At 39.0% G+C, this 22,159-nt stretch overlaps 1 long non-coding RNA gene across 1 annotated transcript in view; it reads right to left on the reverse strand.

Annotated features, from left to right (window-relative positions):
* Nucleotides 1–1,337: 1,337 nt before the first annotated feature.
* LOC123288857 (uncharacterized) overlaps nt 1,338–22,159 on the reverse strand; it is a 402,248-nt gene continuing 381,426 nt past the window's right edge. The window contains exons 6-7 of the long non-coding RNA XR_011506858.1: nt 2,351–2,482; nt 1,338–1,764 (exon numbers count right to left, since the gene is read on the reverse strand). This is a non-coding gene — a long non-coding RNA (uncharacterized lncRNA). The remainder of the gene's footprint in view (nt 1,765–2,350; nt 2,483–22,159) is intronic.

Raw genomic sequence — 22,159 nt, forward strand, 5'->3', positions numbered from 1 at the left:
CTTTTCATGTGTTTATTAGCCATATGTATATTTCTTTATAAAAATGTCTGTTCATATCCTTTGCCTATTTTTTGATTGAGCTGTTTGAATTTTTGTTGTTCAATTGTGTGAGTTCCTTGTGTATTATGGAGATTAACCCCTTATTGGATATATGATTTGCAAAAATTTTCTCCTAATTGGTGGGTTGTCTTTTGGTTTTGATCCTAGTTTCTTTTGCCTTGCAGAAGCTCTTTAGCCTGATGAACTCCCACTTGTTTATCATTTCTTTTGCTTCCCTTATCTGAGAAGACATGGTATTCAAAAATATCCTTTCAAGATCAATGTCAGAGTGTACTACCTGTATTATCTTCCAGGAGTTTTATGGTTTCAGGACTTATCTTCAAGGCCTTGATCCATTTTGAGTTTATTTTTGTGTATGATGTGAGATAATGGTCTACTTTCACTCTTTTGTATGTGGCTGTCCTGTTTTCCCAGCACCGTTTATTGAAGAGATTGTCTTTTCTCCATTGCATGTTCTTGGCACCTTTGTCAAAGATTAGCTGTCCATATATGTGCGGTTTTATTTCTGGGCTTTCAGTTCTGTTCCATTGATCTATGTGTCTGTTTTTGTACCAGTACCATGCTGTTTTGATCACTATGGCTTTGTAGTACCTTTTGAAATCAGGGTTTCTGATGCTTCTAGCTTTGTTCTTCTTTCTCAGGATTGCTTTAGCAATTCAGGGTATTTGGTTGCCCCATATGAATTTTAGGATTCTTTATTCTATTTCCGTGAAGAATGTCATTGGGATTCTGATTGGGATTGCATTGAATCTGTAGATGGCTTTGGGTAGTATGGACATTTTGACTATGTTTATCCTTCCAATCCATGTGCATAGAATCTCTTTCCATCTTTTTATGTAATTATCTGTTTCTTTCAATAATGTCTTATAGTTTTCATTGTATAAGTCCTTCACTGCTTTAGTTAAATTTATTAGTAGGTACTTTATTCTTTTTGTTGTGATTGTAAATGGAATTGTATTCTTGAGTTCTCTTTCTGTAAGTTCGTTATTAGAGTACACAAATACAAGTGATTTTTGTAAGTTGATTTTGTACCCCGTTGACAAGTTCTTAAAATCTCCATGTCTCTGTTTTCGCATCAGAAAATAGAAAGTAATATACATGTATAATGTATTGGTTGAAAGAACTCAGTGAGTAATTGACTAATTCAGTAAATATTTATTGAGAATTTATAGTGTACAGGCACTCTTCTAGGCCCTGGACATATAAGAATAAACAAAAGTGCAGAGTATTCCAAGAAATGGACACAGAAAAAAAAAGAAAAAAATATATAATGCTAGATGATAATATGAACTAAGAAGAAACAAAGCATAAAATAAGAGTAGGAGACAGAGAATGAATGGGAGGTACTATTTTATAAAAGATAATCGAGGAAGCTGTATTAGCTATCTATTGTTGAGTAAAAAATTACCCCAAAAGTTAGCAGCTTAAAACAACATACATTATCTCAGACTTCCTGTGGCTTAAGAATCTGGGCATGGTTTAGCTGCAAGATCCCTTAGAAGGTTGTAACCAAGGTTTCTGCAAGGGCTGGGGTCTCATCTAAAGTTTCGACCAGGAAAAGATCCACTTCCAAGCTCACTTTGTGGTTGTTGACAGGATTTAGTTCCTCAATATCTGTTGGACTGAGGGCTTCAGGTTCCTGCTTACTGTTGGCTGGAGGCGGCCCTCAGTTCCTTGCCACATGGGCCTCTCCAACATGGCAGCCTGTTTCATCAGAGCCGACAAAAGAGAGTCTGCTAGCAAGAGGGAAGTAGCAGTCTTTGTAACCTGATCATGAGACTGACACCTCCTCAACATTGCCATATTATATGCATTAAAAGCAAATTATTCAAGGAGAGTCCCCTTAACTTAATACAAGTTATAATAAAAGGTGAAATCCCCTTAACCTTATACAAGGTTATGAATACCAGGAGGTGGGAATCTTTGGACGACATCTTAGAAGCTGCTTGCCACAGAGAGTGTCTCTGAAGAGAGAATATTTGAGTGAGTGCTCAATTAAGTGGAAGAGCTCACCTTGCATATAACTCAAGGAAGAGGTTTCCCAAGCAGAGGGAATAGTAAGTGAGAAGAATTGGAGGAGAAAGTGTCCTTGATATGCCCAAGGGATAGAATGGAAGCCCCAGAGTTGGTCAAGCAGAGAGAGGGAGGTGGAGGGTGATGGTCAAGGAAGTTACAGAGGCCAGTTCATGTGGGGCATTGTAGGCCATGGGAAAATCTTTGACTTTTATTCTGAATGAGATGAGAAGCCATTAGAAGGTCTTAAGGAGTGGAGTCACATGAAATGATTTACCTCTTCAAAGACTCTGCTGCTGTGGGGTTGGTGGTGGAGGAGGAAGAGCTGAATCAGGGTCACCAGACGAGAGGCTAAGGCCGTGGTCCAGGTGAGTAATGAAGGTGGCCTGCAGGAGAGCGGCAACAGTAACTAGAAAAGAGAAGGCACTCCATCAGAGTCAGCTGTAGTGTTATTCTTGCCTTCATTTCTTAGATCCTTGATTCTCAAACAATTATATGCCTCAATATTGCCTGGGGAATTTTTCTAAAGTTAGATTTGAGGCTCTACCCCCAGGAGGAGTGATGTAACATGCTTCTAGGGTAAGGTGACAGAACATAACATCTGCAATTAAAGCACTGAACTGATGATGCTGATGTAGCTTGTTCATGGCTACCTATGCTACCTATGTTAATGTTGCTATTTTTCACAAAACGCAAAGTGAATGTGACGTGAAGAATTGCCTCCTTCCCCCACTCCCACCCCTGCCCTCATGTGCGCATCGGAATTCCCTAATGCACTCTTTGGTGAGGGCTGACAGGCCCGTGGGGACTTGGATGGCTCTGTTGTACAGCACACAGAGACAGGGCAGCAGAGAGGAGTACCTTCCTCAGGTACATGCCCCAGTTCCCATGAAAATAGAGCAGAGGGGTGGGATGTGTTTATTTTTTTACCCAATTTCTCCAGGTAACTCTGAATTCAGGCCTGCAAATGTGCCTCTTTTAATCAAACTTCAGGGGTGTCTTTAAAAAAACATGTTGCCTAAATTACCAATGTAGATATTGGAAACCAATACCTGCGTAAGAGTTACGCTTTCCTCATGTAGTCTCGACAATGCAACAGATTGTGTTTGACACCTTGTTAATGACACACAGGTTTGAATAATGGCTTAGATGTGTGATAAACTAGGCATGCTGCTGGGACGGCTCACTCTTACTGATAAGATGGAGAATCATGCTCAGTCCAGCCAGTGATGTTTGTTTCTGGCTTTTGCAGTGTGTGTGTGTGTTGGAAGGGAAGCTTTGGTTCTTGAAATGAGAACAACTCAGTTCAAGGGCACGTGATCCTTTAGAAATCATGCCTTCCTCTTTTCCTTCACCCACCTCCATTTTATCTGTTATGTTTAAATTTTACTTTATAGTTAGAAATTTTAAGGATAAAAAGTATCTTTCACTCACTCCAGAATACCAGTCTCACTCCTTAGATTTAACTAATAGCAAGTTTCTTGTGTATCCTTCTAGAGATTTTCTATGTATATACGCAGGTCCTTTTGTTTATCCAAATAGAAGGATAATATATACACTACTTTATCCTGTGCGTTTTTGTCTGTATTATTTTTTCCTTTGAATAAATACATCTTTTTCTTTGAATAAGAAAACACATTGTAAAAAAGATTCAAACCTCGCAAAAGGGGAGACATTGTAAAATAAGTCTCTTTCCTACTCAGTTATCCTGAATGTCCCAGTTCCCCTCCCCAATGGATAACCCTTTGTTATCCATTTCTCAGGTACCCTTCTGGAGATGGTTCATGCGTGTACATGGATGTATCCATATCGTCCTTTAGATTATGTGCTGTATTTTACAAATCACTTGGTACTTCTGCGCGTGTAGTTAGGACGTAAACTGTTAGTAAGGAAATGGCAGTGAGGCACTGCCTGCTCCCGGGGAGAAGTAATGGCTCCGGGTTTAGTAGAACTGAAGATCAAACAAGAATGCAAGCATGTGGGCTCCCCAGACATGTACAAGCAGATGGGGAGGGTTTTAGTTCAGCAGAGTCTTGACCTGAAGAAGTAGAGATGCAGGGAGCCCTCCATGACCTTAACCGGGACCAGAAACAGATTAAGATGCAAAAAACCATTCTGACTTAATGAGATTCTAGAACAGAAATAGACTGACATCCAGTAACTGGATAAAAGATCTGGTTTTCTAAGCCAGCTCCATGTGACTCTGCTTGTCATTACCATTGATGGGCAGCTCATGTCCAAACTGTTAGCTGGATGGAAGCCTTTCTGAATGTGATAAAAACTTAGCAGGTTTTCTTAAATGAAATGAAAGTAATTTTATTATCGCTTGTAAGAATCTTAGTGGGAGGAGGTAAATGGTGGATCGTAATGCTAACGATGCTTCAAGAAACAGCCTTCAAAACTGTACAGAGCCAAAGTGAAAGCAAGAGAGGTGTGATGCTGCTATTCCATGACTCAAATGCTGAGATTACGAGTCTCAGTGGGAAATCCCCTCTGAGCCCATCCTCCCCTTCCCCACACTCAGGTTATTGCTCTTTCCCATTGGAATTAACAGCCTCGGGTGCAGTGAGCTCTCATATATATACCATCAAATACATTCTGGTGGAGGAATTGAAGTCCTATCAGAATACTGTAAATACCTTGAATTCTGAGAACTTACGTTCCAATAGTGACCATTTTCTTGTACGTGTAGGCAATAGTCACAAGAAAATAGGATTTGAAGATGACAAAAGAAATCCTTGATGGAGGCTTGAGTTCTGATTGCCTCCTGGATCAGACAATTTTCCTCACAGGATTGTCTAAAGGGGTTATTGACTTACTTTCCTAAGTTTGCAAACTAGCCCATAAATCATAGGAAATAATATACACAAAGTTTATTTCTTAAGCCAAAGAGTGAGTGAGAAAGAAAGAGAGAGAAAGGTTAAAACATTAGTTATTGATTTTTTTGGCAGGCAAAATTAATGGTTTCTCCTCCTCCACATTTAAATCCATGTCCTTACTATAACCTTTCTTTCACTGAAAAGCCCAAAAAACACATGCAGAACCTTAGGATTACTTCTTTGATTGAACCAGTTAAGTCAAAATATTATTCTTCATGGAAGATTGGATTGGTATTGGAGCTGCGAATGGGCTCTTTTCCATTTTGGCTGTTCGCTCTGGGAGCTGGGCTCAGCCAAGAGCAGCCCTTCTCTCCTCAGGGAACCAGAGTTTCAGAAGGAAACCTGATTAGAATAGACAAACTGTGGCTTGTGAAACCCACGGGCAGCTTATAAGTTTTAGTATGTGACAGAAAGGGGTCTCAATTACTTTTGACTCAATACTCTTACTAGAAGAGATGCATACACATGATACAATTTTTCTTATACAGACATTAACTGGTATAGGAAAAAGACATCGAAACACATTTCATTGCTTCAAAGTCATTTTTGCAGTTGTCTGTTGTTTTACTGTTTCTGTTTTCTCTTTCAGAAGATGTGTGAAAATGGATTGATATTATGTGATTTAGTAGTTGGAAAACAAGCTTGTTTATAGCAATCCAATGGAGAAGAGGGATTTCTGTCCAATTGCTTACATGTTCTGGGCTAGTGGTCTTCTTGTTCCTACAGATGCTCACTTGTTATGCTCATTCTTTCCAAGTAATTTCTGTCCCTTGTCCATAAGTTAAAGTAAGCAGATTTAGGTTTATTTTAAAGATGCATTCAGACATCTGATAGGCATTAATCTCACTAGGATGATTGAAAGGTGGGACGTTGGTGTCTGGAAACAAGCTTTGGGCGAAAATAAAAGCCTGCAGAGCAACCCTCAGTAGTATCGTCCTTCCTCTGAGATGGTGAGACTTGGACCCATCACAAGAGTGATACTCATCTTCTTAAGCTGTTTCTCAATATTCTTTACACACCCAACTTAAAGTGAAGGTCAAGGTCCTGGATCCCAGTTGTCTTTGACTAAGGGTGTTTGTGGTACAACTGGTGACTTTGGCAGTGGTTGAGTAAACAGCTAGAGTGAGCGCCCTAGAAATACTTACAGCTTGACTTTCTGTGATGTGGCATCTCTAGGCAAAACAGGGAAATTAGAGCCTCTTCTGTTTAGAGTTGGCTTTTCTGTGGTCATTGGCTGAGCTGATCATCTTTCCTTTGAGCCACTGTATAGTACAGATAGATCTCAGTCATGAGCTAAAGTCAAGTCATCTATTTCCAGGATTGAAAATGAGGCCATTATTACTAGTTCTTGCCCAGTATCATTGTTTTTGCTAACTTGGTCCAATTCAGAAACACTCAGTGTATCTTCCTCTTATGTGCCAGCCATTGGGTTGGGGAAAGTGTGATGTCTCAGTCTTTATGAATAGCCTTTTTCTTAGGAAAGAATAAGATAATTTCTAGTAAACATCTGGATGTGTTTCATTTTTGCCTCTTGGAAGACTATATTTTTAGTTTCCCCCTATGATATAGGATATCAGTTTTATTATTGTCAGCATATTTATTATATTGATATTGATCATTCTATAAATTTCATTGAATCTATGTTCTTTTGGAATATTTTGATACTCAGTTCACTCTGTCTGTAGTTATAACCTTTGCTTTTGTTTCTGCTTTAGTTGTGATCCAGACAATAGATTGTATTAATTCCTTGAAATAGTTTGTACAAAATTCTCGTTCACTTAAACATAGAATACTCAGTATATACACTCCCTGAAGGCATTCTGTAAGTGATGCTTGATATTAATAAAATATGTTTTGGCATATTATATAGGCTTTAGTTCAAATCTCATAGGCCTTTGGAATAAGAAACGTACTTAAAAGTGTTGCCAGAGCATCTATATCTTACGTCAAGTTTCAAATACTAGTCAGTATCTTAAACTTTGTCTTTCATTCCTGGGCTTGCAGCTGACTGTGCACCTTTGAATTTATGCTATGATTCTTCTTATGTTGTAGAATGAGAAACAATATCTTGCTGTCCCTGATCCCCTCTCCCCCTCCCCCGACTCCCAGGCTCCAACAAATAGCTGTTGAAATGAGAGGGGGTGGCGAGTTCCTGGACGGGGACCTATACACCTGCTTGTTCCTATTGTCTTCAGGTGTATCAAGGTGCTGTTGCAGCCTGAGACTTGTCTTTCAGTCTGGATACTGTAGTTGTCGCTGAGTCTTCTCTTTTCTTTGTTCAGTTTAATGATGATTGTTTCTTTTAAATCCCTCTGATGTCCTTCTTTCCCTCCATTCCTGCTGTCACTCCTTTGGTAGGAGGCCTATTCACTGTGTCTTGAGTATTTCAATAGCTTCGTATTCGTGTATTCATTCAACAACATTTTGCTGAATGCCTTCTTGTGTCAGGCCCAGACTGCTCCCTGGGGACACAAGTATGAAAAAGGCAGCGTGTGGACTCTTGGTCTATGGGGAAGGCAAACAAGAAAACAGAGAAAGCACAATAGAATTGGGTGAAGTGCTATAATTAAGGTGGAAACCAGTGCTTCAAAAGCCCAGGAGAAGAATTTGAATTTGCTATCAATTGAACTTGTAGATTTTATACAAATTATAATGTTTCAACAAAGTAAAACTTCATAGTTGTGCCTCCTGACTGCTCTATCCACCTCCAGTTTTTCACCTTTTCTGTTTGCCCTTAGACTAAACTTTCTAAAAGGTAAATCTGATCACATCTCTCTCCTCAAAGGCTGTGTGTGACTTTCCCACCACACACAAAGTGCAAGCATGATTTAACACCAGAGTTTACATCCGTGATTCATATCGAACTCTGAGTCCACTGGTTCCCTCTGTCCCCATCCTCATCATTCTCATCTGGTGCATGAAATGCAACACCCATGCATTGTTTACCCGCCCCACGCATCTCATTTTCCACAACCTGCTGCTTCCTCCCTGATTCCTCTTCTTACCATGAATCTATTCTGCTCTGGGGAAGCTCTAATCTATTGTAAACCCGCTATTTTAACTCACGCTTTTTTCACATAGTTCTCCCTTCAACTACTTTGTTTAAGTGGAAACTATCATTCTCTCCAGGGACCCCATCTTTCTTGCAAAGTTTTTCAAAGGAGGCTTCTCTCTTTTCCCCACATGGTCCATAGCTCGTGTAGCGGCCAGGACAGCAAGAGGGGGCTCAACATCCCATCCTATGCCGACTCTCAGGCCTGTGACCTGTCATAAAATCTTTCTTTCTCTTTCTCTCTTTCTCTCCCTCCTTCTCTCCCTTGTCCTTCCTCCTTCCTCCCTCCTTCCTTCCTCTCTTTCTTTTTGCAAATATGACACCTATGCGTGCTTTCTCTTCCTTTCTCTCCCTCCTTGTCACTGTCACATCTTTCACCTCTCTCCTATGTGTTCTGGAGACTTTGCCTCTCACAGTTTCCACAGAATCACTCACTGCACCAGGCAGGGCGGAGTTTTGATTGCTAAAACAAGGAAATTCCTCAAATCCGTGGCTTAAATAAGTTTAAAGGTTATTTCTATCATATAAATATCCAAGGAGGTGGTCCAGGGCCACCATGGAGCTCAAAAGAGTTGAGGATAAAATAGAGTCTGACTCCATTTTAGATGTTTGACTGGCAGCTTTCAGGCCCTGCCCTTCTCTCTTTCCCTTTTGCCACACATCTGGGCAGGACAGTAAGAGAGGCCCTGCCCTCCCACCACTGGCACCAGCAACAAGTTAAAGCTACACAAGCTCTGGCAAGCTTGAGGACCCTCACCTCGACCCCAAGTTCTAATCACAACAAAAACCAAAGCCACTTACTCTTCCCTTTGCTCAAGCCATTTTGGACCTGCTTGAGTGCCTGCCGTGCTCTCCCCAGAAAGCCTCATTATGTGAGTAATAAACATTTTCATATCCTGTGGGTGTGTATGACACCATCAGTCTTGACGTCTGAATCAGTTTTAGAGGGAAGGCGTTAATCCTACACTCTGCTGAACAACCACAAAATATGGACATGAATTCCTTCAATCTTGCAACTTTGCCATTCTCAGTAAGCAATTTCTGTTGAGTGATCCAATATGGCTGCTCCAGCTCCTGCCATCACATTCACATTCCTGTCAGTGGAGAAGGGAAGAGGGGAAGGGAGGTACACACAATTTATCTTTAAGATCACAACCAGTAAGTTTCACGTGTTATTTCTATTCATGCTCCATTGGCCAGAACCTAGAAGCACAGCCACATGCACAACACAAGCACAGCATCAGCACAGGAAGCTGAGAAATGTAGTCTTTATCTGGGCAGCATGCCAAACAATCTATAGCTCTATAACAAAGAGAATAGATATCAGGAGATAACCAGTGGTCTCTGCTATGCTTATTTAACTCTCGGAAGGAGAGCAAAACAAGGAAAATAATAGTCTTTTAGGAGCATTACAAGACTAGGAGACTTAAGTTCATGCTCCTAGCCTAGTGACTGGCACATCATAGGCTCATTATAAACAGTAACTATTTATAATTGTTTTTTTTTTAAAGATTGGCACCTGGGCTAACAACTGTTACCAATCTTCCTTTTTTTTTTTTCTGCTTTATCTCCCCAAATCCCCCCTGTACACAGTTGTATATCTTAGTTGCAGGTCCTTCTAGTTGTGGGATGTGGGACGCCGCCTCAACGTGGTCTGACGAGCGGTGCCATGTCCGCACCCAGGATCAGAACCCTGGGCCGCCGCAGCGGAGCGCCCCAACTTAACCACTCGGCCATGGAGCCGGCCTTATTTATAATTGTTTATTCAACAGTTTATAATTTTTGCTATTATTATCAAGTAATATTTACAATGTTGCCTATATTAACAATATAAATAATAGTAATATTTTTCCCTACTATAAATTCTGTCATCATCATGGGAAAAGTCAGTGTCCACATGGTGGACTAATAATTCAAATGTTTATCTTTTTTTGACTCTGACTTCCATTTGCCTTCATCTGCATTCTGTTTGATCAATCCAATGTCATTGCCATGCTCTGTTTCTTGTCCTTGTTTAGAATGTTTACATTGTAGTAATTACTAACTCCAGTATCTACTTCCAATCTTAACCAACTTTTTTTCTATTCTTTCCTTATACTTTTCCGTCCTTCTATCCTTCCACGCTCATTCTTTCTTCCTTTTTATCCTCCCATTCTTTCTTTTTTTAAATTTATTTTTTATAATCAGTTTTATTTTATTTATTTATTTTTTAAAATATTTATTTATTTATTTTTGTGGCAACATTGGTTTATAACATTATATAACTTTCAGGTGTACATCATAATATATTTCAAATTCTGTGTAGATTACATCATGTTCACCACCAAAGACTAGTTACCATCCATCACCACACTCACGTGCCTAGTCACCCCTTTCATCCTCCTCCCTCCCCCCTTCCCCTCTGTAACCACCAATCCAATCTTTGTTGCTATGTGTTTGTTTGTCATTGTTTTTCTCTCATACTTATGAGTAGAAGATCATATGGTATTTGACTTTTTCCCTCCGACTTACGTTGCTTAGCATAATACCCTCGAGGTCCATCCATGTTGTCATAAATGGCCAGATTTCATCATTTCTTATGGCTGAGTAGTATTCCATTGTGTATATGTACCACATCTTCTTTATCCATTCGTCCCTTGATGGGCACCTAGGTTGCTTCTAAGTCTTGGCTGTTGTGAGTAATGCCACAGTGAACATAGGGGTGCACGTAACTTTATGCCTTTGCGTTTTCAAGTTCTTTGGATAAATCCCCAGCAGTGGGATAGCTGGATCATATGGTAGATCTATTCTTAATTTCTTGCGGGATCTCCTTACTGTTTTCCATAGTGGCTACACCAGTTTGCATTCCCACCAGCACTGTATGGGGATTTCCTTCTCTCCACACCCTCTCCAACACTTATTGTTTCCTGTCTTGTTAGTTATAGCCATTCTGATGGGAGTGAGGTGATATCTCATTGTACTTTTGATTTGCATTTCCCTGATAGTTAATGATGTTGAACATCTTTTCATGTGCCTGTTGGCCATCTGTATATCTCCTTTGGAGAAATGTCTGTTCAGATCTTTTGCCCATTTTTTAATTGGGTTCTTAGTTTTTTTGTTGTTGAGATGTATGTGTTCTTTGTATATTTGGATATTAACCCCTTATCTGATATATGGTTTGCAAATATCTTTTCCCAACTTTTAGGTTGTCTTTTCATTTTGTTGATGGTTTCCTTTGCTGTGCAGAGGCTTTTTTAGTTTGAGTAGTCCCATTTGTTTATTTTTTTTATTGTATTCCTTGCCCGTTCAGACATGGTATTTGAAAAAACACTGCTAAGACTGATGGTGAAGTGTGTACTTTTTCAGAAGTTTCATGGTTTCAGATCTTACACTCAAGTCTTTAATCCATTTTGAGCTGATTTTGTGTATGGTGTAAGATATTGGTCTACTTTCATTCTTTTGCATGTGGTTGTCTAGTTTTCCCAACACCACTTATTGAAGAGACTTTCCTTTCTCCATTGTATGTTCTTGGCTCCCTTGTCGAAAATTGGTTGTCCACCTCCCATTCTTTCTCCTTTCCATTTTCACGAGTGCCTTATCACTGCTCAATTATATTTCTATTTTTCCCTCACCCAGCTTCCTTTCGTACTTTCTTCAGCGGCTAGAATTACTAGTTTCCACACATCCCTTATTGTACAACTTCATCATCCTCAATAGATGGCCACTTTGTTTTAAGGAATAGCGAGCCCATTAGGATATAATTACTGCCTACCTACTTCCCCTCCCTCTCCAAAAATCAGTTTCTCCTCCTCTCCAGAGCTAATCTCTGTCTAATTTCTTCTCAGGCATTTATCTGTTGGGACCCCCTTACCTCCAATACATTTAGCCACTCCGTGTCCATCATCTTCTCTTCTCAGAAAGTGTGTGTCTTAGTCCATTGCTGCTATAACAAAATACCACAGATTGGGTGGCTTATAAACAGTAGAAGTTTATTTCTCACAGTTCTGGAGGCTGGGAAGTCCAAGATCATGGTGCCAGCATGGTCAGATTCTGGTGAAGGCGTTCTGGTTTGCACACTGCCGACTTCTCACTGTGTCCTCACGTGACTGAAGGGGCTGGAGAGCTCTGTGAGGCTTCTTTTATAAGAACCTTAATCCCATTCATGAGGGCTCCACCCTCATGACCTAACACCTCCCAAAGGCCCCACCTCCTAATACCATCAGATAGGGGATTTCAGCATATGAATTTTGGGGAAACACAAACAGTCAGACCATAGTAGTGTATTAATTATCTGTTGCTGTGTAACAAATTGTCCCCAAACTTAGTGACTTAAAACAAAAAAAATGTATCATATCACAATTTCTGTGGGTCAGAAATCTGGACACATCTTTGGGTTACCCAGAAGGCTATAATCATACAGGACTGCAGTCTCCTCTGAGCCTAAGGGAGGAACCTCTTCTAAGCTCCCTCATGTGGGAGGGAGGCCTTAGGTCCCCACTGGCTGTTGGATGTAGGATCTCAGCTACTCACCACAAAGACCTCTCCACAGGACAGCTCACAATATGGCAGACGGCTACCCCCAGAGCAAGTAAGAGAGAGAGAGAACAAACAAGATAAAAGTTGCAGTCTTTTGATAACCTAATGTGAGACTTGATATCCCATCACTTTTACCATATTCCCTTTATTAGAAGCAAGTCATTAGGTCCAGTCCACATCAAAGGAAAGGAGATTACACAGGGGTGGTTTTCAGGAGGTGAGGCTCATTGGGAGCCATTTGAAAAGCTGTCTACTCCAGAAGATTACACATGACTTTTTCTTGGTCAAGCTTCCTGAAGGGGTAGTCCAAGTTCACTAAGTCTTTCTCATCTCACTGGAGTCCTGTTTCTGTCCCTACTACCATTCTTATGTGGCCCCACTAAAGTCACCAATGGCTTCCTAATTGCCTAATCCAATAGGCAATTATTTTGTCCTTATGATGTTCTGATATTTTGCAGAATTTCACAATTTGATATAACTGACCACTTCTTCCTTCTCTAATCTCTTTCATTTGGCTTCCCTGACGTAATTCCCCCTTGGTTCAACCATTCCCTAGTCTCTGTTCATTATCATCTTACATGATGATATCATCCAGCGCTTGTTCTCAGACCTCTTCTTTCTATTCTTTCTGCTCTTGAGAAATCTCATTCACATCCTTGGCTTCAGCTTCCCTACACATGCTGATGACTCCACCCCAAATTTCTCTCTTCCCCTCAAGCAACATATATCCTAATGCACTGCCAAATGACCATCCTAACCTTGACATTAAAAATCTCATATGTCCTCATAACCTTTTCCCCGACTCTCCTACTCCTGAGTTTCTCTCTTGATGGACTGCACTATCATCCATTCTATCACTCCAGCCACGATGGTGGGAGTCAATCTATGCTCCTCTCTCTCACCTCCCAGAACAAGGTCATTGGGCATTGTCCATTTCATACCCTTTCCTGTTATTTAATACCCTATCCTGTTATTGGCCCCCTCCTCTCTGTCTCCACTTCTGCTCTTGCCTGTTTAGCCCCTTATCATTTCTCTTCTGCGTTATTAAATTATCTCATGCCTTCCAACTCCTCCCCTCCAATCTATCCTGACACAGCTGTCAAAGTGATCTTTCTAAGATGCAAATTAGGCATATCATTGCCCTGTTTAAAAATCCTCCAGTAGCTCCCTATCCTCTATAAAATCGTATCTGAACGCCATGGCATGCAACGATTGGGCCTCTGCCTCAACCTTCTACTTTTTTCCTCCCACTCCCCTCTAGGTACTCCACGCTTCAACTCTACTGCACTATTGTGATTCCCTGACTATATGCTGTGTTTTCTTGTCTTTATTCTTGGGCACATGCTCTTCAATTTGTATTGAATGACCTCCTACGAGACCAGCTAACTCCTATTCTCCTTAAGGCTCAGTTCAAAAATCGCCTCCAGAAGTCCTTCTTTGAGACATCTCCTCCCAGTCAGACTCTGCTTCCCTTTTTTATGTTTCTGTCATGCTCCTTATTCAAACTCATATTATAGCACTTATCCCACCGGGTTATAAATACTGATTTTTTTTGCTGACTCACCCAAGAGAATGTGAGCATGTGAACTCCTTACAGGCAGTTACACATGAGCCCTCCACTGTCTGAGTTCTCCATAATACCTGGCTCATAGGAGGCATTAAATAATGTTTGATGAGTGAATAAATATTCATTCAAGGCCCTCAAGCCAAACAGTCATTCCTATCCACTCACCACAACTTTCTATCTCCTTCTCTGAGTTCTAGCTTTTTCCCACCCTGATGCTAGCAACCAGGAACAACCTGTTAACAAATAAAAGACTTTTTATCAGGTAGCAATATTACTATATTTACCAAGTCGGAAAATTAACAAGTGTTGTTATAGTTGTTGCTTTTAATAAATAAAAGACATAAGAGAAGCTAAAGTCCAAATTTCTCTGTTGTGGTAATCTGTAATCTAATGAAATGAGAAAGAACTTTATAAATATAAGAACTTGTCCTTACATAGGTATATATAAAGAATAACAAAGACAGTAAATCATCAATCAGTGGACAATGTAAGACATGTTGTAAGTTCTCCGAGAGGAGAGAGATTAGCGCTGCTCATCCTTACTGGAGGACCACAGAAGCAGACCACCATGCTGGTCCAGCATTAACCACTGGGCCTGGCAGACGAGGAGAGGGTGCATGATGTATGTGGGTGGGCGTGGCACAATAAGATAAATCTGTTTCTGATAGTGGTTTGTTTTAGCGGCGGAGTAAAATAAGGTCATAATAAAGAAAGATCTGAATATTACCTTTACAAAATTTTGACTTGATTATGTAGTAAATAGAAAAGCTATTGAAGTGTGTGGACTGAAACTCACGAATATACTCCAAAGCACTGTTGTAACCTTCGCTGGCAAAGTCAGGGAGCCAAATGTACTGATAGAATCATGGCTGTACTCATTTTTGTGTTTGAGAAAAACTTATAAATATTACTTATAAAAATTTAATATGGAACCAGGAAAACCCAGGTCGGAATCGTGCTGTTCTAGTGAACCAGAATCTGGGAAATACTGTGTAAAATAAGCATCAATTCAACTGTAGTCAGTTGTGTTTTCCATATGAAAATATTTGCATCTAGATTTGATTCTAAATTCCCTATTACCTTCATTTGTTGTTGTAAAATACTGAGTAACACATATAGAAATACTACAACACACACATACATACGGTTACACACAGTTACAAGTGGCTGATAAGAGAATGCTACTGAAGTGTAAGATAACGATTTCTTAAAAATGTTAGTATTAGAACCATATCAACTCCTGCTTGCATTTTACTTGCTTACCAATTTGTCTACATTAGGTTTAAAATAACCCTCTTTTATAGGTTAAAATTTCGGTCTCCTACGTATTTTTATTCTATTTGACATCATACTTTTAGATAAAGATGATTTTTTGTAATGAATATGTCTGTGGAATTATCTAATTTTAAATGAGTGGTAATCTATTTTTCCCCTCAGTAGTTCTTTCTACCTAATGGGGGAAAAAAAAAACGGGTTAATTTTTATAACATTTTAAAAAATAACAAATTGGTAATTAGTGAAGGTTTTCTTCCAAGTCTATTATTAATTTGTTTTTCTTATTAACAGTGTTTTTAGATAATTGGCTTAATAAAGTGTGTTGAATATTTTATCCCCTGAATATATAAATATAGTATGCTTATAGACTTACAAGTTTACTTATTTTTCTTCACTTTCTTTGCTTCATTTTGATATCCTTCCCTCAAAATGCCTTTTAGCTCTTTCTTAAGCATTATATGCAGATAAGCGTTATATGCATCTAATACATCCATATTGAATATAGTTCGAAAGACATGGGGAAAGTTTTATGTTTATATACAGTCTTTACTTTCATTTAAGTGGCAAAGTATCTTGAATTACTTTTTAAAAATAGGGATCTTGGATAGTCATTCTTTTAGTAGAATTCTCTATTATGTCATTCTCATTTGTCAATTGAGTTTCTCTTGAGCTGAATTTTATAGCGTTAATTACTGATTTGCCTGACTCAGATTCATAAAAAAAAATCTAAGTACATATCTGACAAGCTATGTGCATTAATCTTGGGCTTTACTGCTTTTAAACCCTGGTATAGGTGGAAAACTCTAAACGTTGGTTGCCCCTTGGGGTTTGGGATTGATGAGAGGTGGGAATATTTCCCGCAAATGCAAATAGTCTATTAGTTTTTACAACTACTCTACAATTAAAATAAAAATAGAATTCTCTGGGGAGAAATCTAACCAGAAAGATCAATTCATTGTAAATAGCCCTGTCAATTTTGTAGAAAAAAGTCTTTAGCACCTAGCACTCATTCTCCTATATATTGATTTATTCATTCAACATATATTTACTGAGTGCACGTGCTGTCCAAGGTGTATTGCCTCCATCAATTATGTTTTATGCACACGGGACACGACTCAGTTTTGGCAACAAGAGGGCAAGTCAAACAAGAACTAGTACTAGTGCTGCTATTACAAGCAACAACCACCATAGGTTGTGAAGCTCCTATATTCCAGGTGTCGTTCCAGAATCCTCATTGTCAAGATTGCTTTTAGCAATCTGGCAAGAGAGAGATTATACTCTCCATTTTACAGATAAGATATTGAAACAGTTTATGTTTTTCCTGAGACCATCAGATGTGCATGGAAAAATAATTGGAAGAAGCTTTCTTTTTTTTTTTAAGAGACATCATTATCACAGTAATGATAAACAGAGGACACTGAGAAAATGGAAGAAAACCTAAAGTGAGAGTTTCCTTATTTTCAAAATCCAAAGAAAATGAGAGGAGCAAAAATCGGGATTATATCAGCGGTTACTTTCTGCCATTTACCTTCAAACCAGGTTCATTGTGGGTGGAGAGGAGGTCAGTAGAAATGGGATGGAAGAGAAAAAGACGCTGTTCAGTTCCAACCTGCTCCTCTCTGCTTTCATTTTATGTTTTCTTCGTTTTTTTAGTTTTAAATATTATCATTGACATCCAGCTGTTGAAGACAAGGACTTAATCTTCTTTCTTCAGCAACCCACACCTCATGCGCTTTCCTTTACTCCAGCCACTGCATAGTCATAGCATATGTATACTCCTCTGTACTTACGGCATGGTTATACTAAATATTAAATAAATATTTACTTTCGTTAGTTAAACATTTAGTATTTATATTTTTATGACTGTGGAGATTGCTTACAGCCAAGTCATGTGATGTATTGTAATAAAATTTATTTCTAGTAGTTTAAAAATTTTCTTTATAGTAGCTGTATTTCTTTCTTTTGCTGAGTTTTCTATGAACCTACGACTTAATTCTTCCCAAATTCTCTGCTAGAAGTAAGAAATCCTTCAACGCATTTACAAACTATGTAAACTGTTTCCATCCCAACCCACCTTGGATGCTTCTAGAAATTTCTATTTGTCTCCAATCTTCTGAAATTTAATACTGATGTGACTTAGTGTGAAATATTTTTCCAGTTATTGTGTTGAGCACGTGATAGGCTCATTAAATTTGAAAAATATTATTCTGCATTTTGAGTATTTTGTTATTATTATTATTAATTTGGTAATTGTTCTCTTGTATTTTCCCTCTGTTCTCTCTTCAGGAATCTTTTATTCTTATGTTGTCCTGACTATAGTGATCCTCTATTTTCTTATTTTTTTCTTCTGTTCCCATCTCTTTATCTTTTTATTCTAGTTTCTTGGAGATTATATTCTAGCATTTGTATAGGGTTTTGTATTTCTGCTATCATAATCTTTAATGTCTTAGAGTTTATTTCTGTTCTCTGAATTTTCCTTTTTTAGCTTTTTACATAAGTAGTGTATCTTTAGGAGACCAATAATGATAATTTTTAAAGTATTATTTTGCTTTCTGCACTCTCTGTTTTATCCATAAATAATCGTGAAAAAATATAAAATAACTAGGAATAAATATAATTACAAAAGTAGAGACCTGTACAAATTGTAATTGCCTTGCCTACCCTCAAAATTCTCTAGTCCCATACTTTATTTCTTCAAAACACATATGGCTTTCTAACATTATATTTTATATTATTTATTGCAGTCTTATTAAAACTCTTACTGAACGCATCCCCCTTGAGAGTAGGCGGCTTTATCTGTCTTACTCACTTTTGTACTTCGATGCTTAGAACAGTGACTGAACACATGATAGGTGAGCACTAAATCCTTATTGGATCAGTGCATGATTGAATAAGTGAAGAAAACTATAAAATTTTGTTTGAGAACATAATACAAAGCTTAAATCAAGGCAGGTCATATTCTTATTTGGGAACACTGACACATTTTAAGGTCATTTTTGCTACCATGTCAAAAATAGATAGGAAGTACCAAAAGTAGAATATGGAGATCATTTTTAGGCTGTTGTGGTCATATTACAAGGACTGGAAATAATCAGGACCAAGGGAGTAGCAGACATACAGAGTGAAAAGGTCAGGCAAAGATCTATTTGGGCGAGAAAATCCAACAAGACTTTCCATGTCATATTGCATAGCATGCATTCACAATTTTATTCTACTTTTAAAAAATTTATTTATGTGTTTCCATAATGATGGATGTCTAGGTTGCCTCCAGCTCCTTACTTCCATGAGGAATGCTATATTAATAATCTTTATGTGTGTCCCCTCATGGGCTTGTAGGCTAGTTTCTCTAAAATGGAAATAACAAGATATTGGATTATCTGGATTGTTCTCTCAATGTCTTAAACTATTTATACTCCTACCAACAATACATCAGAATTCTCATTGTCCCGTATCTTTACCAATGTTCGGTACCATGTGACATTCTGTTTTTTTCTACTCTCATGAGTATAAAGGGATCTCTCTCTCTCTTTTATTTTATTTTATTTATTTTTTTTTTGATGAGGAAGATTAGCCCTAAGTTAACATCTGTTGCCAATCTTCCTCTTTTTGTGCTTGAGGAAGATTAGCTCTGAGCTAACATCTGTGCCAATCTTCCTCCACTTTATATGTGGGACGCCTGCCACAGCATGGATGATGAGTGGTATAGGTCTGTGTCCAGGACATGACCCCATGAACCTCGGCCACCAAAGCAGAGCATGCCAAACTCAATCGCTATTCCATGGAACTGGCCCTGGGATCTCTCATTATTTTAATTTACATTTCTCTGATGATTAGTGAGGATACATTTCTACATTTCTAGTCACTGAGGTTTTTCTCAGTTTATTCATAGCTTTTTTCATGTTTCTACTTGCTTATCTACCTTCGTCTTGCTGATGGGTAGAATTCTTTGTATTGTCTAGTTAATAATTCCATCTTGGTTTTGGATGTCTATTAGTTGGTCACTGATCTGTCAACTTTGCCTGTGATTTCCACTGTGCAAAAGAAATCTTTTCATTCCTGAATTCAAGGAAAATGATGGGATCTTGGATGGCAGGGGCCAAGTGACAGCACTTAATCACTAAAAATAAGATGAGCTGGTTACCATAATGGATAACAGAACAACAGCAATCATCAAAGTACTCTTACCCTCCGAGATTGTCAGCATTGGCTAATTATGAATGGTGTTCCTAAACCTGAATAGCTGCGCAGTATATTAGTTTCTAAAGGCTGCTGTAACAAAGCATCACAATCCAGGTGACTTTAAACAATAGCAATTTATTCTTTCAAAGTTCTGGAGGCTAGAAGTCTGAAATCAAGGTGTTGGCAGGGCCAAGGTCTCTCAGAAGTCTTGAGGAGAGAATATGTTCAAGGTCTTTCCCTTGTTTCTAGTGTTACTGGCAATCTTTGGTGTTTCTTGCCTTGTTGACATGTCACACCAATCTTTGCTTATGTCATCACATGGCATTCTCTCTGAGTGTCTAGGTCTCCATGTCTCTTCTTTTCTTCTTCTAAGAATACCAGTCATATTACATTGAGGACCTACCCTACTCCAATATGACTTCATCTTAACTTAAATCTTAATTCATCTGCAACAGCCCTATTTCCAAATAAGGTCACATTCATAGATATTAAGGGTTAAAACTTCAACATATATTTTTGGGGGAATACAGCTCAATGCACAACAGGCAGCTTATTCAAGTATTACGTGATTTTTATAAACAAGAAGCTCCAGGTCTGGCATACCAAAGCCTGACTTGAATCCTCAACAAGAGCTGTAGTTCTTCAATCAATTCTAAGACTTAAGAAGCCAGTTGAAAAATCCAGAGTCCCTTTAATGAAAGGGAGGCCAAGTTCCCTTGAGGTGACACTCTGCTACATAGCCAAAAATTTATGTTCTAAGTCTTTCTCTTAGCTATCTCCAAAGGGACCTGTGGCCATTTGCCCAGGGTGTTTATGCATTGGAGAAAGGAAAATAATCAGACTCTTCAAGGAGTACCAAACAGTGCCTCTGAACTGATACCCGATTCCTAGAGATCACTATGCCACGTGGTCTAGCAGGCACATCAGGGGATTCTGAATGTCAGGTGGCCAATGGAATTTTGGCTCAGGTTTGTCTTACAGGGGGCCCACTGAACACACCCTGTTGTTATTTCCTAATTTTGGAATACCCAGGTGGAACTGGACATGCTCAGCAACTGGCAGAATCTCTATATTGTTTCCATGACTTTAGGAGAGTGGGCTATTATGATAGGAAAGTGAAAGATATTATAATTAACTCATCCTCCAAAATAGTGAAATCAAAAGCAAAACTTTTGATTTGAAGGGCTGCAGAGATTAGTGCCGACATCAAGGATTTGAAGGATGCAGGAGTGGTGACTCCCATCACATTCTCATTCAACTCATAATTTGGCCTGTTTAGAAGACAGATGGATCTTGGAAAATTATTGTGATTTATCATAAACCTTATCATGAGGTGACTCAAATTGCAGCTGCTGTTATAACTATTCTCAACTTTGCAGCCCTATGCATAGCCTGGTCTGCAGGGACCTCCATTGTCTCTCCATTCCATAGGACATCATGCTGGTCCACTGTGTTGAGGATATCAGGATTATTAGCCCTGGCAAACAGGAAGCAACAAGGATTCTAGATGCCTTGGTAAGACACTTGCATGCCTGAAGGTGTAAAATAAAGCTCACAAAATCCAGACGTCTCCCACCTCAGAGGAATTATTAGTGTTCTGGTGGTCTAGAGCAGGATAGCAAACTATGACATGCAGGCCAAATCTGGTCTGTGGCCTGTTTCTATATGGCCTGTGAGCTAAGAGTGGTTTTTAAATTTTTTAAATGATTATTAAAAAAACAACGAATAATATGGAACAGAAACTGTATGTGACCAGCAAAGCCTAAAATATTTACTAGTTAGTCCTTGACAGAGAGTCTGCTGACCTATCATCTAGGTCCTGTTGAAATATCTTTCCAAGGCAGAGAACAAGTTGCTGCATTTCGACTCTCCTACTAGTAAGAAAGAGGCACACACCCTTGTGGGCCTCTTTGCGTCTTAAGGACAATATCTACCTCATTTGAACGTGTTTCCCTGATCCATTTACCAAGTATCCAGAAAGCCTTCCATTTTTCAGCATGGCCCAGGACAAGAGTTGGCTCTGTAAAAAGTCCAGTCTGCTGGGTGAGTTGCTTTCTCATTTCAGGTCGTTTGACCTAGCAGATCCTATGGTGCTTGAAGTGTCTGTCGCAGATGGAGATGCTATTTGAACCTTTGGCGGGCCCCAGGAGGAGAATTACAGTGCATATCTTTGGGATTTGGGGACAAAGCTATGCCATTTCTGAAGATAGCTACTCTTTTGAGAAACAGCTTCTGACTTGTTACTGCCCTGAATGCTTGACCGTAGACTACCAAGTTACCATGTGAATAGAGTGCCCAACCTGAATAGATGTTGTCTGACCTACCAAGTCATAAAGTTATGCACACTCAGCAACCCTCAATCATCAAATAAAAGTCATATATATAACATTAGGCTCGAGAAGATTCTAAAAGCCATGAGCAGATATTCCAGTTGTCCAAAGCACCTACTCCTGCTACATTACCTTCAACTCACACCTATGTTCTTATGAGGAAGTTTACTATGACTAGTTGACTACAGAAGAAAATCTTCAGATCTGAATTACAAATGATTCTGCAATACTGGTTGACACCACCTGAAAGTGGATGGTTGCAGCACTCTATTTGTATCCAGATGGTCTC

The sequence above is a fragment of the Equus asinus genome, chromosome 11, assembly GCF_041296235.1.
Source record: "Equus asinus isolate D_3611 breed Donkey chromosome 11, EquAss-T2T_v2, whole genome shotgun sequence".
NCBI classification, from domain to species: Eukaryota; Metazoa; Chordata; class Mammalia; order Perissodactyla; family Equidae; genus Equus; species Equus asinus.